Source organism: Mixophyes fleayi, chromosome 5 (assembly GCF_038048845.1).
Source record: "Mixophyes fleayi isolate aMixFle1 chromosome 5, aMixFle1.hap1, whole genome shotgun sequence".
NCBI classification, from domain to species: Eukaryota; Metazoa; Chordata; class Amphibia; order Anura; family Limnodynastidae; genus Mixophyes; species Mixophyes fleayi.
In genome coordinates this window covers 72,150,969-72,165,234 of record NC_134406.1, presented here as the reverse complement: position 1 = coordinate 72,165,234, position 14,266 = coordinate 72,150,969, and the positions used below count along the sequence as shown (strand labels likewise).

The following is a 14,266-nucleotide window of genomic DNA, read 5'->3' as shown; positions in this document are numbered from 1 at the left end:
AATAGACCACTGCTCATTAGCATTATTGAACCATTGCACATAGTGTGAGCAAGACAGGTTGGAATTGTTACCTCAGACCAAACACATTTTACAGGATTTACAGATTAATATAAGGCAGGACCCTGGATATTCATCAGGAGTAACAGACCCAGGGTCGGGCTGGCCTGCCAGGAAGCCGGGCTATCCCCCGGTACGCCCCGACCCCTGTAAACTCTGCTCCCTTCATTGGTGGGGGGGAGCTCTGTTTGCATTCAATGTCGGGCGTAACGTCATCAAGTCACGCCCGACACTGAATGAGGAGCGGGGCAGAGAGGACCCAGCACGGAAGAAAGAAGACAGAAGAGATGAAGAAAAGAGATGAAAGAAGCCAATAGGAAGGTAAGTAAAAGAATGGAGACAAGGGGAGGGAAACAGAAAGGGACAGAGTGATGAAGAAGAGTGGAGGGGGCACAGAGTGATGAAGAAGATGGAGGGAGGCTCAAAATGATGAAAAGATGGGGGGGCTCAGAGTGATGAAGAAGATGGAGGGCACAGAGTGATGAAAAAGAGGGGGGGGGCACAGATGATGAACAAGAGGGGGCACAGAGTGATGAAGAAGATGGGAGGCAGAAAGGCACAGAGTGATTAAGAAGAAGAGGGGGGCATAAAGGCGCAGAGTGATGAAGAAGAGGGGAGGCAGAAAGGCACAGAGTGATGAAGAAGAGGGGAGCAGAAAGGCACAGAGTGATGAAGAAGAGGGGGGGCAGAAAGGCACAGAGTGATGAAGAAGAGGGTGGGAAGATAGGCACAGAGTGATGAAGAAGAGGGGGGCAGAAAGGCACAGAGTGATGAAGAAGGGGGGGGGGCAGAAAGGCACAGAGTGATGAAGAAGAGGGGGGGAAGAAAGGCACAGAGTGATGAAGAAGAAGGGGGGCAGAAATGCTCAGAGTGATGAAGAGGGGGCAGAAGGGGACAGAGTGATGAAGAAGAGGGGGGGAGGCACAGAGTGATGAAGAAGAAGGGGGAATAGCACAAGTATTAGTCGTGGGTACTATTGATTTAACGCCGGGCATGGTTGTAATTTTCTAAATTTACCCATTTTTTTTTACAAATAGGGCCCCCAACATTCCAGGATCCAGACAAACCGCAACTAAAGAAACCAGCAGCCACAGGTGGTGAAAGTGACAAGAACAGGTAGGACAGTATGTCAAATGTTCGACACAATCTAAGGGGCAGGTCAAGACTGTGTACTCTTTATATACACACTGCATTCTTTATAAACTACACTATGGTGCTAGCTGTCTTTCGTGGGTTGACCACTCTCCCTCTAGTGTCTGGTCTCGCCTCTATGATGGCAGGCCACACCCCCTCTGGTGGGCCCCTAGCGTTGCAGTCCCCCGGTGGACCCTTCATACCCCAGTCCGACACTGAACAGACCCCACCCACCCCCTCTCTTTAGCTAATATAGCTAAGATAGTATGGGAATGGAGCAAGGCGGACAGGGATTACGGCTTCATTTCACGAATATTGGTTTATGCCACAATATGTACAATTTAATATTCTGGTAAAAGTTTGTTACTAGTGATTTTTACTATAGTGGTGTAGAAACCACGTAAGGAATTGTTTGGGGACAAGAATCATATTTGTGCCTGGGTGTGGGTACCTATTTCAGTCACTTCTGGTGATCGCATTTTTAAACATGAGTATTCATCATAGCATCTGAAACGAACCTCCTGCTATTACATTAAATGGGAATGTAACACTTTTTCATATTTTTCATCAGCAGCATTTAGAACACTACGGAAAACTAAAATAGGTTGGAAATATCATTACATCAATCATAACAAACTCAGATGTTGCTGGAATTTTTTAACTCATCCTCGATCACTGCAGTGTATACATTTTACATGATTTATTTGTACAAAATATTTGTTTTTAGCATTGTCTCTAACTGATTAGACACTTTTAAACTTCATGCTGATGGAAGCTGTAATCCCAGCCTCAGAGGAATGTTTCCCCATCACTAGTAATAGGAAGGCTACCTCTCAGACAAGTGTGTAGAGTTTCCATAAGTTCTTGTCCTGGCTTGCTCAAATAACGTTTGTCTGCATGTCTTTTACATTTTTGTACAATTCCATGAACATGAAAAACATCCTATGTTTAATTATCCATTTCCAAGTAGGAAATAAAAACATTGTTTCATGCGTTGTTTATAAGTGTCCATTAGTACATGAATGACATCACTAGCACTACAGACCGTAATCATGTTCTGTTATATTTTATAATACACAAAAATATATTATATGCATTATATCATGTAAATTGTCCTTCTACGTGGTTCTTAGCTGTTTTGCCTTGTAATCATTCATTAGAGTTCATTTATATAAACATTAGGTATTTACAGTGTTGTTTCTTCTTTTTTGGGGATCTTTCTGATTTTATTGCACATTTGCACCCACACTTTCTTGCTGATTGAAGGCTGGGTACAGTAATGCTCCTAGTTCTGACCCCAAATGAACAAACAAGACTTTATAGAAAGGATATTTGTAGCTTTTGTATCTAGTAGTGGATAATACAAGCGCTAAGATATCTTTGATAACATTTCCTAACATTTTACCATCAGAAGCTGATAATCTAATAGCAGGGCTCTGGAGGGCGCCACAGAATTAAAATTACTTTATAACTGTGCGGCGACCGCTGAGCATACCTTCCACGGCCGCCGCACAGCTTCAGATAAATCCACGGGGAGGGGGAAGGGGCCATGGATCTCCACCGCCGCCCTCCCCTCCAACAGCTGATGGGGCACTCTGTCTCTTCCCCTCCACTCACTGACTGTCGGGCGTGACATCATCATTACGGCCCGACAGTGTCAGCGAGTAGAGGGGAGGAGACGGAGCGGAAAGGAGCAGCTTTATGAAGGCAAGTTAAGGTAAGGAAAGACGTAGCGGGGGGCACGGATTTTGAAAGTGTGCCGGGGGGGAGGATTTTGAAAGTGTGCCTAGGGCGCCAAGGACCCTAGCACCGGCCCTGTCTAATAGCAGATGTGTCAACAGTGAGAGTGGCACATTTTATCATTAGAATTTTATCATTTGATTGGAGAACAAGATATTGTACAACATTAAATTCTAATGGTTTGAAGAGGTGGAAACTGTCCATTTTGGAACGTCTTCCTGGTTTAGCAGGTGTCCGCAGAGCTTCTTGGATGTGAAAAATTACCAGATTGTTACATGTACTTTGAGATTGCATTGTCCTGGTGCCAACTATGGCTTTTTCTTAAGGCAGTTTATAGGGGAAAATGTGTTCATATTCAAATAAACCAATGGCAATAGAACATTACAATTCACAAAACATGTGAAACATTTAATAAAGACAGTCCTTACTCTCATAACTTTATTACAGAGGTTCTAACAGCGGTATTGTAGGAGAAAAAAAATCAAAAGCTGTGATTAATTAAAAGGGTGATAGCAGTCACTACTTTGAAGTAATGATTTTAGTTTTGTCTGCATGTGCAATTCTATCTCAGCCTGCAATCCAATTATATATTGTGCAAAGCCACTGAGCAGGCAAACATCAAAAACAGATGGGGGAGTGCCAGTATCCACATTTTTTGTGGTTCATAATTAATCCTTTGTTATTTAGTATGCTGAGGGGTAGATTTATTAAAACTTCTAAAAAGGAAAAGTAGAGGTGTTGTTCTTGGCCACCAATCAGATTCTAGCTATCATGTATATAGTCCATTCTACAAAATAATAACCAGAATTTAATTGGCTGCTATGGGCAACACTTCCAATTTTCCTTTTTAGAAGTTTTAGTAAATCTACCACTTAGAATGGAGAGTATGCTTTATGGTATAGTGTAAAGGATATAGTGAAGGACCTAAATGCATGAATTATATTGAATATAATATTGAAGACTAGTTTTGCGATAATCAAAGCAGGTAGTATTGTATACAAGTGGTATAGTGCAGCTGTGATATTAGTGGTAATCATGACTGGCAGATAGGGATGAGTGAACTCACATTGTTCTGTTCACTGAATGGATTCCAATATTGGCCCAATATTCTATTTTCAATTCATAATTCTGCTATAATTGGTTTAAACAAGTTAGGGAGTAAAGAAAGGCCACGATAAGTCATATTTTTTTGTTTTCATTTCAATGTCAAAGTGCTTTATTTTCAAAGTGCCAAAGTCATAAGTTGCTATGGTATTCTCTGTCATTTTGTCATATCATTACAAATCTTCATCTATTAGCATTTATAACAATTATTATTATTATTATTTATGTGGCACCACAGATTCCGTAACATAAGAGAATCGTACAAATACAGGTAAGAGTTTCGACAAAATGACACCAAATTTTATTCATACCATTTACAAATCTCAAACAAGAAATAGAAATAAAGATAGGGCGGGAACTGAACAAGAAAATAAAACACACGATGCTGAAAAGTAAAATACAAATATAACAATTTATTTAATGCACACAATACAGTTATTTCAGTGTAAATTCTTCAAACAGGAGCATAAGATGACAATCATATAATTGGAACAAACTTACAGTTCTTGATATAAAGGGAATATTTCTTTGCCGTCACAGAAAAATCTGATATAGCAAAATCTATATCATATAGCTCTTGATGATCATCATCATCATCATCATTTATTTGTATAGCGCCACTAATTTCGCAGCACTGTACAGGGAAATCACTCACATCAGTTTTTTGGAGTGTGGGAGGAAACCAGAGCACCCGGAGGAACTCACGCAAACACTAGGAGAACATACAAACTCCTCACAGATAAAGCCATGGTCGGGAATTGAACTCATGACCCCAGTGCTGTAATGGCAGAAGTGCTAACCTCTTAGCCACTGTGCTGCCCACATCAATCAAGATTATCAAGAGCAATATATGACCATAGCTGTTTCCTTTAAATCAAGACCTGTAAGTTTGTTCCAATTATATGATCATCCTATGCTCCAGAGCCTTATCTTTTGGCACAACTGTGCTGTTTTCTTTGGGCATCTATTACCATCTATTCTGTGCAGTGACTTATTAATGAGCTCTTAATAGTATTGATAATAGCTGATTTGGTGGATATATTAACAACTATATGATTAAGGCACATGGTATTTTATGCTGACTTTATTTTATTTTATAAGAACTACTTTTGCATTTTTATTGTCATGAGAAATAACTATTTGAAGTATCTATACTGAATTATCTATATTGTGTGCATTAAATAAATTGTTATATTTCTATTTTACTTTCGTAGCATCGTGAGTGTTTTTTCTTGATCAGATCCAGCACTGTCGTTATTTCTATTTCTTTTTTGTCTTTAACAGTAAGGTTACACAACTCTAGATAGCTGCATTTCAGATCAAGAATTAGGTGTTGCTAATACCTTATTATTATTTATTTATAATTGGGCTCAATAAGAGCTTTAACTTTTGAGTCAATTTTAGGTAACATTTTAGCCGGTAGATACGGTGCGCCATTTTGATCTATGTTTTTTGGTCATTTAAAAATTTCAACCTTGTAAAACAGTTTTTGGACAAATGCTACATTTGTTAAATCAATAAAAAAAAAAAGTATTAGCATTTATAATTATTATTATTATTATTATTATTACTATTTATATGGCACCACTGATTCTGTAGTACCAGAGAATCATACAAATACAAGTATAACAGTACTAAGACTAACACTAATATAAATTTAATGTGCCCCATACTACAAAGTCTAATAATATTAAAAGTCACCAAGGAGTTGTGCTGCCACTTTTTAGCAGGTCATGGAAATCCCAATCTAACATCCATAATAATTTCCAGTAAGAGGTGGATTATTCATTATATAATACACCTGTTCCAACGGAACACTGAAGTGATGACATCAGAATTCACTTATTACAAACAATGACATAAGAACTTACCATTGATACAGATATTACATCCAGAACGTTATACATATATAACCATATACTGCATCATTTGTAGTATAAACTATTCATAATAACAGTAACTGTCTACAAAGTAGATTTTACAAAATATGTGGCAGGCCCAGCTTTTAAACTAAATGCTCCGAGAAATAGTTATTTTTAAATTACTCGTAAAGTTCCAGATAAATGTTATTTTCAGCGGCGATGAGAAAAACGGTTGTTTTCGGATTTGAGATTCCTGATGCTATAGATAAGTTTCTTTGAGAGACACATGGTGCAGGATTATGATGCTTCTTTTGTTGTATCACATTTAATAAAAGATCATTTCTTTTGCTTGAATAAGACAGATACTTATCAAACCAAGAACTGTGCTAAAGGCAACGCGCTTCAGAAATAATGTGTTTCCAGACCGACTATTTAATAAAGCAGCTACTTCTGCCTGGTTCATAAGGTTCAATTTTCCTACAGTAGATATTGTCCAAAAAATGTATTATTTGAAAGCAAAATGTTTCCTTTAAAAACAGATATACTGGAAATATATGTTACAAACACAAACCCATGTACATGCGGTCCACACACGACAAACTAGTTATGTTTTTCAATGTTTTGTATTTATCTTTCAAATACCACTTACTTATTGGTGCTATGTGTAGCTGCTGCAGCACATCTTTGCTGGAGACTGTGGCTCCTTACCACTTACTCTGGATCAGGACTGCAGGGTAGTAGATGTGGATAGATGTGCTGCAGCAGCTACACATAACACAAAGAAGTAAGTGGTGAGTGAATGGATTTTGATAGTTGTACAATGATGGTAGTGAGAGGAGTGGCAGTATGTCATATCCAGGTGCGGGCTGGCAGATTTCAGCCCGGGGGGGCACACAGGCGGCCGCTTCACCTGACAAGGGATGCGGTAAAAATCAGGAGAAATTGCATCCGGGGGGGTGGCCGGCTGGCCCAAACAGCGATGAGTCTGAGTGGCTTGGGGGGCCGACGCCCCCCTGCCCCCCGGCCCAGCCCGCCCCTGGTCATACCACCATATACCAGCTCCCTTCTAACACTTGTTCCAAGCAGTGGCGGACCTACCATTGGTGCAGCAGGTGCAATGTACCGGGGCCCATGGAGATAATAGGGCCCGCTGCATGCAGAGGGTCGGGGGCCCTGGTCCCTTCCTTCCCGTCTACCTACATCAGGGCCTATAGCTTGTTAGTTCCGCCTCTGGTTCCAAGTGTTGGTGCCTAGTAGTGATAGTGACTATACTCCTACAGTTCACCGTCAGGTGGCCATGTAAGGCCAGTAGACATGGTCAGAAATGTCAGTTTATTTATGTAAGACGAACTCCAAGACGAATCGGCAAAACCACATACTCTGCAGACGGGGTGGCAATTCTGTCACATAGGTTTTTTGTTTTACCAAAATATCATAAGCAATAAAACTCCCATTAAAATCAAACCACACATATTTGATTCGTTTGGAAGTTACTCCAATCATTCCATTAAAATAATGTACAGCGTGCATGGAGACAGTACATTAATTTTATATGGGGTTAAATTTCCCTGGAGTATTTTTGTTAATATGCATAATTATAGTACATCAGCAAGAGATCTTAAGCATTTTAACAGATGAGAGACTATACATTTTTATCTGATGAAATCTGCTGCATCTCCTCTGAGATACTGATTTATTATTTGCTGTTTCATTCTGGTTCACAAGGAAAACTTCTATAAATGGTAAAAATGAGAACCTTCAGCTCTCCAATATTTATTACCAGCAACAAAGAGGTATCAGAAGCTTAACCAGTGTTTCTTTGCTTTAACACAACAGAAATCTGTTTATACTTATCCGTGTATCTTTCTTAGCAGGGTTTAATCATATGCTTTGATCAGTATGAAGCCTAGGTGCATTATTTTAAACTGTGCATCTCTCAAGGAGGGCTGTAATAGCTATCTTCAGTCATCACTAGATGGGGAGGAATAGATGGCTCAATATGTAAGCCTTATGCTTAAAGCCAGATATGAAGAAATTGATTTTTTCCCATATTTATTTTTTATTTGAAGAATATGTAGTTACATAAATCAAATTATATTTATATTTGTGTTGCAAAGTAAAGTTCAGATTTTCAAACTTTAAATTCATAGTTGCCTACTCTCCCTGAATGTCCGGGAGACTCCCGAATTTCTAGGAGTCCTCCCGGAATCCCGGGAGAGCAGGGCTACCTCCCTATTCCCGGAAACTTCAATAGTAAATTGGCAGGGGCAGGGCTTAGTAATGTGATTTGCGCACCAGCATGTCCCCGCCCACTGCTGTAATAGGTCAGGAAATGTGTTGCCAGTTTAGCGGCGGGGCCAAGTAATGTTATTTGCCAAACCCCGCCCCGAACTCCCCTGTCCCCCCGGATCTCCCGGAGAAGAAATTGCTAAAGTAGGCAAGTATGTATAAATTGCTACATAGGACAACGTAGATTTTCCCTGCGCATAAATCTTTATCATTCTGTGCAGTATATTTGTGAGAGGTGGAGTAAGGACGGTGCCCACTTTCATATATAACTAGTTTAGCTATCACAGAAAGATAGGACATAATTCTCTAGGAAATGTTTTACTATAAATAATTACAATAGTTAATTTTCCTTTTCAAAATCAATTAAAGAGAACCTGACACTTTTGAATTAAAAGTAAAGTATTTCAATGCTCCATCTGCTCAGAAGAGAGCAAGCAAAAAAACAGTCCACCCGGGGTAGATTCATCAAACCTTCTAAAAAGTAAAAGGGGAAGTGCTGCCCACAGTAACAAATCAGATTCTAGGGCCTGATTCATTAAGGATCTTAAATGAAGAGGTATCTTATTTCAGTCTCCTGGACAAAACCATGTTACAATGCAAGGGGTGCAAACTAGATTTCTGTTTTGCACATAAGTCAAATACTGACTGTTTTTTCATGTAGCACACAAATATCAACTTTAAATTTCAGTGTACAAATAAGCTATCAAGTATTTGTGTGTTACATGAAAAACAGTCAGTATTTAACTGCATAATATGTTATGTGTACTGTGTGAGGCTTTATTTGTAGCATACTTGCCAACTCTCCCGGTTTTGCAAGAGTCTCCCGGACTCCCGGGCGAGTGTGGCAATCTCCCGAATTCTGCCCACTTCACTAGGAAGTGCCCCACTTCCTAGTAAAGTGGGCAGAATTAGATCCCAAACACCGCAATTCCCGGTGAATCACGGCACTTAGCCCCGCCCCCCGCTGTAAAATGAAGCAATTTGCGTCGTTACGTTGCGGGGGCGGGGCCAAAATGATGCGATTTCGGCGCCCTGCCCCCCGCACGCCCACCTGCTACAGAGAGTCTCCCGGACACCAACTTAAAAAAGTTGGTAAGTATGATTTGTAGTCTATATGATATCAAAGTTATCCTGTGAGTTAAAGATATTCTGTCATATATATCTGTACTGTATATTTGTAACTGTTGTTGCAAATATTTTGCAATGGCGGAGAATCAATTTCTAAGGGTTAGCTTGGTACAAGATATGGCATAGTGTACCAGTAGCATGTTACATTAATAAATAATAACCTAAAACTTTTAATCGCTCCTAAAATATTTCTAATAGGATTTTATTAAGGACTAATAAATACAATGTTTTAGGCTTTTAGTATCATTATAATCAATATCATCATCATCAATTTTTTATAAGCTGCTACAGATTCCTCAGCGCCAGATAGTCAGCATACAGATCCATGAATACAACATAATGAATACACATAAATATAATAACAAATACAGTTAAGCATTATAGCAGATTTGTGGTACAAAACCCAAGTGTGTTGTAATATTCAAGAAATTACAGGTAACACAAGAACATGAAATCCGTATATAGGGGTAAACAATCAGCATAGAATCACACAAAGAATTTAGTGTAGGACATCACAGGGGCAGGTGAATGTGAGCATCTTGAGTTTAATTCTGGAGGAAATTGTTAACCATCCGCACAGTGATGCAGCAGATGAGGAGTGGAGGGAGAGGTAGATTAGCCTAGCTGTAGTATTCAGGATGGATTGTAGAGGGGATAGTTGGGTGAGGGGAAGACCAATGAGGAGGAAGTTAAAGAAATCAAGGCAGGAAATAATGAGCGAGTTGACCAGGGTTTTGGTAACTTCATGAGTGACAAAGGATGGTATTTTGGCAATGTTGTGGAGGAGGAGGCAACAAGACTGTTCAGAGTCAATCATGACACCAAGGTAGTGGACATGAGAAACAGGTGCGAGCAAGTTGATGTCAAAGGGTATTGACATTAGTACGGGAAAGGATCATGAGCTCAGATTTGGACATGTTAAGTTTGAGCTGGTATTGAGTCACCCATGTGGAGATGGCAGAGAGGCTGTTGGATACAAAAAAGAAAAAAGAAAGAGCGGTCGGGGGAGGTGGTAGTGGAAGCTGAAAGTGCTTTTCAATTTGCCTATAGAGAAGGTGTAGAGGCAGTACAGCAGTTGGTTGAGAACAGAACTTTAAAGTACCTCAATGGAACAAGGAAGAGTAAGAGTCAGAAATACAGTCATGGCCAAAAGTTTTGAGAATCACACAAATATTATTTTTCACAAAGTCTGCTACGTCAGTTTTTATGATGGCAATTTGCATATTCTCCGGAATGTTATGAAGAGTGATAAGATGAAATGCAATTCATTTTCCCTCTTTGCCATGACAATGAACTTTATACCAAAAACAACATTTCCACTGCATTTCAGCCCTGTCACAAAAGGACCAGCTGACATCAGGTCAGTGATTCTTTCGTTAACACAGATGAGAGTGTTGACGAGGACAAGCCTGGAAATTACTTTCACATACTTATTGAATAACAGACTGGAAGCTTTAAAAGGAGGGTGGTGCTTGAAATCATTGCTCTTTCTCTGTTAACCATGGTTATCTGCAAGGAAACACATGCAGTAATCATTGCTTTGCACAAAAAGGCCCTTGCTGTGAAGTAAGATTGCAAAACCAACCATTTATCGGATCATCAAGAACTTCAAGGAGAGAGGATCAATAGTTGCGAAGAAGGCATCAGGGTACCCAAGAACATCCAGCAAGCACCAAGACCATCTTCTAATGTTAATTCAGCTGCGGGTTCGGAGTTCCACCAGTGCAGAGATTGCTCAGGAATGGCAGCAGGCAGGTGTGAGTGCATCTGTACGCACAGTGAGGCGAAGACTTTTGGAAGATTGCCTGGTGTCAAGATGGCCAGCAAAGAAGTCACTTCTCCATGAAAAACATCAAGGACAGTTTGATATTCTGCAAAAGGTACAGGGATTGGACTACTGAGGACAGAGGTAAAGTTATTTTCTCTGATGAATCCCCTTTCAGATTGTTTGGGGCATCTGGAAAAACACTTGTCCGGAGAAGGAAGGGTGAGCGCTACCATCAGTACTGTGTCATGCCAACAATAAAGCATCCTGAGACCATTCATGTGTAGGGTTGCTTCTCAGCCGAGGGAGTGGGCTCACTCACAATTTGGCCTAAGAACACAGCTATGAATAAAGAATGGTACCAAAACATCCTCCAACAGCAACTTCTCCCAACCATCCAAGAACAGTTTGGTGACGAACAATGCCTTTTCTAGCATGATGGAGCATCTTGCCATAAGGCAAAAGTGATAACTAAGTGGCTCGGAGATCAAAACATCGATTTTGGGTCCATGGCCAGGAAACTCCCGAGACTTTAATCCCATTGAGAACTTGTTTTCAATCCTAAAGAGGTGGGTGGACAAACAAAAGCCAACAAATTCTGACAAACTCCAAGCATTGATTAAGCAAGAATGGGCGGCCATCAGTCAGTATGTGGCCTAGAATTTGATTGACAGCATGCCACGGCAAATTGCAGAGGTCTTCAATAAGAAGGGTCAACACTGCAAATATTGACTCTTTGCATAAATTTAATGATTGTCAATAAAAGCCTTTGTAATTTTACTTCAGTATACCAAAGCAATATCTGACAAAAAGGTCTTAAAACACTGAAGAAGCAAAGTTTGTGAAAATCAATATTTGTGTCATTCTCAAAACTTTTGGCCATGACTGTAGAGACACTGAAAGAACAATATCATGGAATGGTGGAAGGAACGACCTGAAGGACAATCCTAAAAGAATATTGAAAATATGTCCATACACTGGCAGACAAGTCCATCCATCTCTCTGACCAAACATGAAAGATCTCTTTTTGCTGAACTACTACAGAGCACATTCTAAGCAGTTAGACAATAAATACACAATTGGTAAGGAGCTGTCTTTGTTTAGCTGGATTTTCCAACCAATCCATATCTGATAGATCCTGATCAGATGTTGATAGGGATCAGCTATCATTTAGGCTCCATATACCCTGTGATTTGTGGCCAATCAGGTCACTTTAAGCTGAAGAAGCTCTAACCTTTCCATTACTAAAATATAGTTTGCTATAGCAGATAGAGTCACACAGAAATTTGCTATTGATATGTCCACCATGACCTCATGCTATGCATATGGACACAAGGATATAACTTTGATATCTGCTCTGATTAGATGATTTCATTAAAGTGCAAATGAAAGTTAAAGAAATGTTTCTTAATTGTTCTTAATTACATCTATAAAGAGGCTAAATTTTAGGAGATTAAGAACTCTAAGAAGTTTCCATGGCAAAATCAAGAAAGCCCTGATAAAACTTTCAGCAACATTTTGATATCCCACCACAAAATTAATTCTAAAAAAGATGATGTTTTATGGGCAGACAAAAAAAAGGCTTAAGTGCATGAGAAGTTTTTTTTTCCTGCTCAATGTGTCGGTAGAATTTAAAAGTAAAAATATTACATTTATTTAAAAAAAAAATATGAAGGAATAATAAAGTAGTGTGCAGGCAAGTCTTCTTAACCTGTGCATAAATACACATTCATAAACAATTGCGTCTACAAAATATACTGTAAATATATGTCTCTCCCCCCTCCGCTCTATACTGAATGCGGCCGCAAGACTCATCTTCCTCTCACGCCGCTCCTCCTCTGCCTCCCCTCTCTGCCTTGCCTTACACTGGCTCCCCTTCCCCTACAGAATCCTTTTCAAACTCCTCACCACCACTTACAAGGCTCTCTCCAACTCTACTGCTCCTTATATCTCTAACCTCCTCTCCATTCACACTCCTGCCAGCTCCCTGCGCTCGGCCAATGACCGACGCCTCTCCTCCACCCTTATCACCTCTTCCCACTCCAGAATCCAAGACTTTTCACATGCAGCCCCGCTTCTCTGGAACAACCTCCCTCGTTCCATCTGTCTCTCTCCTACTCTGTGCTCCTTCAAACGTGCACTCAAAACTCACCTCTTCCTCAAAGCCTACCAACCATCTACTTAACCCCCATCTCCTCCCTTTGCTCAACCTCCCTTCTCCCCTCTTGCCTCAACTGGCTCCTCTTGTGACTGGTCTGTTTACCCTCCCTTAGGATGTAAGCTCGTATGAGCAGGGCCCCCTCCCCTCCTGTCTCCATACCTGTTCTTCTGCTCTGTCTTTACTGCATATGACTAGCCGGAGTTTCTGAAGTATTGGTACTTTTTGTTCATTGTTCTGTATGGTTTCACATTGTATAGTCTACTGTTAGTACTGTGTGCGGTGCTGCGGATACCTTGTGGCGCCTAACAAATAAATGATCTTAATAATAATAATAATATATGTAATTTGAAATAAAGGCATCTCAAATGTTCTCTTACTTTGTGGAATCCTATGAAACATAAAAGATGGTCAGGACCCTGATTCATTAAGGATCTTAACTTAAGAAACTTTAAAACCATGTTACAATGCAAGGGGTGCAAATTAGTATCCTGTTTTGCACATAAGTTAAATACTGACTGTGCTACATGAAAAAACAGTCAGAGACTATAATAAAAAGTTTCTTAAGTTAAGATCCTTAATGAATCAGGCCCCATATGAGCAGTAGAAAAATTGAGAAGTTTAAATATATGGGATTGGATAGTGATGACATTTCCACTTGTGCAAGACATACCACTTGGAGTCCCACTTTCAAAACCACAATGATCTTGCACTCTGGATTCGCACATGGACAAGGAAGCTTACTAGATGTGGTGTGGACCGTTATATTGTACTCTCTGTAAATGACCTCCAAAGTCCATAACCCTGCCTGGGAATAGTGTACATATTAGATAATACTGTCATAATAAGCAACTATTTGATTAAATATGCCATAAGGGCTTCTTTATCAATGCCAGTGGAAGGTAAAATATCAAATTTTGTTCTTATATAATTCTCTATTTAAAAGTTATTAATTTAGTATAATTCACAATTTATTATTTGCCCTGTAACATTTTATTAGTACATGGCATCTATTTCCACAGCTTTGTA

The 14,266-nt window shown here is 39.8% G+C and overlaps 1 protein-coding gene across 4 annotated transcripts in view; it reads right to left on the bottom strand.

Annotated features, from left to right (window-relative positions):
* RBMS3 (RNA binding motif single stranded interacting protein 3) overlaps nt 1–14,266 on the bottom strand; it is a 466,009-nt gene that overhangs the window by 257,935 nt on the left and 193,808 nt on the right. The window lies entirely within an intron of this gene.